This window comes from Stegastes partitus, unplaced genomic scaffold (assembly GCF_000690725.1).
Source record: "Stegastes partitus isolate 25-593 unplaced genomic scaffold, Stegastes_partitus-1.0.2 Scaffold1166, whole genome shotgun sequence".
Classification (NCBI taxonomy): domain Eukaryota; kingdom Metazoa; phylum Chordata; class Actinopteri; family Pomacentridae; genus Stegastes; species Stegastes partitus.
In genome coordinates, this window is record NW_007578897.1 from 224,956 (window position 1) to 230,285 (window position 5,330).

Below are 5,330 nucleotides of genomic sequence, written 5' to 3' on the forward strand. Positions count from 1 at the left end.
AAATGCCATACCACAGGTGCAGACAACACAACAGACTGCTTCTTCTGCTCCAGTATAAATATCTATGAAAGATGGTTCACATATTGTAAACTATGTCTGTTTATTTGCCATCGCTTTCCAAACACATTTGTGTCATGGCAGCTACTGTTGTTGTATTAGTGGTATTTTTGTGTCTTTTTCTTTTCTTCTTTTTGTGTCCTGCTCTGCTGTGGGTGTTTCATCCTTCTGACTGCTGCCTTCTCACCTGCTCTGCTTCCATCGAACACCTGAAGCTGATCCATTAACCTCCTTCCACAGTATAAAAGCACCAGCTCTCCAATCGCTCTGCACCAGATCATCTTTCTGCTTCTTGTAGTCAAGCTTTCCAGCCATTTCCAAGTTTGCTCTGTTTGTGTTTACATGTTTTAGATATAAATCCCCTGTATGATCTGGGATATTGACCTCAGCCTTATCTCCGTTACAGATCTGTTTGCTAGTGTTTTCTGGTTTGGTTAACTCCTTTTGTATGACTTTTGCCAGCTCTTTTTTAAGACATTTGCCTGCATATTAAATGTTTGGATGTGGGTTGTTCTGCCTTTTGCCTGCTTCCTTAGTTGGATTTGTTGCCACACAGACTGATCATCTGTGTGATACCTTTGACTCACTTAATAAAGACTTTCAACTTTGGTTTTCTGTGTCCAGCTTTTGGGTCAAACTAAACACCAGGATAAGTTATGATTTAATTAACACAAATTTTCAATTCATGGAGGCAGAGAGGTGACTTTTTAAATATTGGTCAGAGCACTCTGATGAAGAGATTTCAATTTTGAAATAGTGTAATGTTAACATGTGATTGTCATGCAGATTATTATTATTATTATTATCATTATTTTGTTGGCAGATAATCAGGTCGTCGTACTCTCTAATGCACTAAATATTAGGATAAGACTTTATTCATTGCACAGTGGGGAAAATTTGCAGTGTTACAGCAGCAAAGGGGAAAGTGCAAACTGTAGGGAAAATCACTAGAAAAGAGAAACTACCAAAAATATACAGAAGTACTGATTCTTTCATGTGTAGATATTCAGATGCACAGAAAAAAAATCCCCAAATGTGGAATATAACATTGCACATATCAGTGGTATAGCACATATTCCTCCATAAGTAGAAATATTGATGGAAAAAAATACTGATATTGCACATATTCTTGTATATATAGAAAAACTAATGTTGTACACGGAGTTTTTAAATGACTGAAATATGTTAGTTTCTCCATGTTTGGTTCACTTAGAGGTTGTAGAGTTAACTGTTAAAACTGCCAGATGTGTACAGATGAAGGGGGAAAAAAGATTTAACTCATTACATCAACTGTCAGTAAACACTTAAATAAAATAATAATACAACAGAGGGACATGAAAATGTTTAATGACGTTTGGTCAACTGAAGTCTGCGACATGTGATGGAATGAACCATGTAGCCTGGCCAGAGGGGGGTGTGCACCGCTCACTGTTTAACTCTGGGAGAAACGGTGAGTATGAAAAAGGAATATCTTGTTCCATATTATAACGACAAGCAGATTGAATGATGATACCATCAGAAAACAGGCTTCAGCTTTTGTTTAAAGCCAGATCACCGAGGGTTCAGTACGAACATCCCCCTAAAATGCATCACGTACGATCAGTGAATAACTAACTCAGGTTGAAACTCAGCGTTCAGCTGTAGTTTATAAAGAAAGATGTTGAAGTTATTTATAGTTGGTTTTATTCTATTTCGTCGCGTAGCATTTCCAGGTAATATCTGATTTCTATATATATTATACTCTATCTGTTCTGTCCTGTCTGGATGTGACGTATTTTAACACCCCGTTTTAAAGAGCAGATTTATGCACATGCAAGAGAAATTTATTCCTTTTTCTTGCAAAAAGTAATCTAATCTGAATTATAGAACATTTCTTCCCTTCCTCTCCCTCTAGATATATCACTAAACATTAGGATGTGATTGCTCTTGACTGCTATACAAGCAATAAATAGCAGGTTGCTCTTTAACCATATTAGCATTAACCTCAAATATGTCAACAAGAAAGGTAACACTAGCAGTTTATGCTAATCCTCTAACACTGGCAAAATTAATTAATTATTAAAAAAAAAATAAAAAAAAAAATACGGATCTAATTTGCTACGTGTACATTTCGGTGTGTTGTAGAAATATTGTAAATCAATTAGTTTATTGACTACCAATTACCAATAATCTCAGATTGGTCTCTCCGTATTTACATATTCAAATTGCCCGCTGAGTTCTTCCGGTAACTGGCTTCCGTGTATCACGTGACCACCAAGCGTCCTGGATCCATCCCACACCGTTATGGGAAGTTCGGCTCTTATCAAAGAACTTTTCGGCTTCAGCAGTTTCCCTGAGGTTTCCCCCAAAGGGATCAACAAAGTTCTATTCTATTCTGTTCTATTCTATTCTGTTGTTGCACGGCTCCCAAAGAAGAGCGTCTCTTTCGGCTCCCAAACGGCTTTTAATTTATTATCATCTGCAGCCTCATATTTTAGCCTAACTTGGCAAATATGAATGCTTTGTGTGTTGATAAACCCTTTTGAATTTGGTGTTTTTATGAAAAGCTTTATAATGGCCTCATTTTGTGTATATTCATGTTACAAAAGCAGGCATTCTTACGTTAGTTTAATATTTTAATCAAACTTTTAATCTTAATTTAACATGAAAACAAATGAACAAAACACTGCAGACAAACCCACAGAACAGAAACAGAACAGAACCAGAACAGAAACAGAACAAAACTCAGTTCAAACACCAAACAGTATGTCCTCAGTGCGGGTTTGCATTAAAAAAACAAATAAATGTCTCAGCTTGGCTGGGCACACCTGATGGGGCAGGTGCAGTTCGGCTTTAGAGGGAAACCGCCTACATTGCGACATAGGAAAACCAAACAGTGCAGAAACAACGACTCCCACCATCTGAGAGGCGAACACGGTATTTGTGACTTTCAACTTTTGTTTGTTTCATATTTGTTTGTAATATTTGTCGTCGTGCTTTTGTGTGGAAGGTTTGATGCGTTGCTGATGCAAGCTGACATATTTTGAACTATCTATCGTTGGAGACTAGCTTGAGAGACCAGTCCGTCTAATGAGAGATGCTTTTATACTTAAATATAATAGACATAACAAAAATAAATAACGGGCTGAAAGGTGGCGCAGTTGGTAGCACTGTTGCCTTGCAGCAAGAAGGTCGCCGGTTCGGTTTCTTTCTGCGGGGAGTTGCATGTTCTCCCGGGGCAGCGTGGGTTCTCTCCGGGTTCTCCAGCTTCCTCCCACAAGGTCCAAAAACATGTTGAGGTTAATTGGTGATTCTAAATTGTCCGTAGGTGTGAATGTGAGTGTGCTTGGTTGTCTGTCTCTAAGTGTAGCCCTGTGATAGACTGGTGACCTGTCCAGGGTGTCCCCTGCCTTCAGCCTGAGTCAGCTGGGATAGACTCCAACCCCCCAGTGAGGATTAGGTGGTGTATAGATGATGGATAACAAACAACTGAACAATGTATATTTAAAATGTTTTTTTGTTTTTTTTGTATTTCATTTATAGACTGAGGAGGAAGTAAATGTTCACAAGACATGACATGTAGTCACATTCCTTAAGAGGCTCCAGGACTTCCTAAAAGAAGATGAAGAAATTATTTGCTTTGCTCCTCTTCTGTCACGTTGCATGTGGAGGTAAGATCACAGAGTATCAGATACTTGCTGAGGGCTGTACTACGAAGCAAGTTTGACACAGCCAGGCTTTCTTTGTGTCAGCCGACACAAGACAAAAGCCCCAGCCAGTGATTACGGGTATCATGAAGGTGGTTATCAATGCAAGACAGAACTGCTGATAGAACACTGTTAAACATGCTAGTACATAATATTTTACCAATGCAGCCGCTTATTTCCAACTGTAGACTGTATAAGAAATTCCTTATACAGTCTGTGTTTCCACACGACGGCTGCACGTTAAAGTTCAACTTTAAACTTCATATATTTAAACCTGATCTTGTGCTGAAGTGCATTTAGGTCTGACACTGTCCCATAATGCAGGATATCACTTTCATTTTTGGCCAAATAAAAGCAAAACTAATGTTATTGATTGAATATTCTTTGTAATAAATACCAGTAGAATAATCCATTTTCTAATCTGTGTTCTATCAGCTGCAGTACCAGCAGTGGAAACATATTTATGTGATTTCTGCATCACCAACTGAATACAGTCTGGTTCCCAGGCCAACACAATATTTACAGTAACTACACGGTTTCATTCAGTGACATTAGTGACGCACAACTCAGCATGTTTACAGATAAAACACATTCCCTCAGCTGAGAATCTGTGTCGCTGATACATAATAGTCAGAAAGTGGTTTGGTTAAAGGGAAACGCTCTTTCCAGCCGTGTTAAAGTCTGAAACTCTGAACATAACCTGCTCCCGATAAGGCTAGCGCCACAGCATCAGTTACCATGGAGATCCAGTCAGGTAAAAAGAGGGCCACCTTCGTGACACTGAAAACACTGACTTTAAGCTCAGCATACCTCAACTAACCCACCTATCTCGCTTCAAAGTACAGCCCTCTGGTGCTGCTGTTTGTTGGTTTGGTTGTTATTGTCTGCAGAGCGCCCAGTGCTTATAGTTTCACTTCACTTTTTAAAGTCTTACAAGTGTCTGAACAGACAGATTCAGCCTGACATGAATCTATTCAATGTTGACTCATGCTTGTTAATGATGTTGTTTTTATATCGTCTGTAAGTCGATGCTTTAAAGACGACACATAGCAATTCAATTTGACCTAATTGTAGTATAGCACAAAGTAATACTTTTTTGTAACTTGTATAATATGTGAGAGTAATATCTGTTACATGCATTAGGTGCAGAATATTTAATAATGAAGAGGGAGAGTGTTATCCTATGTGAGCTTTGGAAATCAGGTGTGTGTCATGTTCAGGTCGCTGTTTGGCAAGAGGCTGAGCTGAAAGGTCAAAGAAGAAAGATTGTTCTGACATTATTTCACAACATGTTCTCCCTTAACTTAAATGCACTTGATCCACTGATGTTAAAGCATTACTATCCCTATGCAGAGGAAAGTCACATCTTGAGCCTCCAGATGCTTAACAGCATGCATGATTTCATCATCACTCTAAAAAAAAACAGTGACCACGCAAGCTTTCTGTTTAGGAAACAGAGAGAAGTCAGACGGTGCAGGATGGACGGACTCATTGTCCTGGAGAACAGCAGCCAGCTCCAGCACTGTTGCCTCGTTGCAAGAAGGTCGCCGGTTCGCGTCCCGGTGGGGGCACCGGGATCTTTCTGCG

The 5,330-nt window shown here is 39.1% G+C and overlaps 1 protein-coding gene across 1 annotated transcript in view; it reads left to right on the forward strand.

The window, feature by feature from the left end:
• Positions 1-4,375: 4,375 nt before the first annotated feature.
• The window catches only part of LOC103368527 (major histocompatibility complex class I-related gene protein-like), a gene marked incomplete at its 3' end in the record, with an annotated part of 31,980 nt that continues 31,025 nt past the window's right edge, over positions 4,376-5,330 (forward strand). Inside the window, exon 1 of the mRNA XM_008296931.1 lies at positions 4,376-4,380. The remainder of the gene's footprint in view (positions 4,381-5,330) is intronic.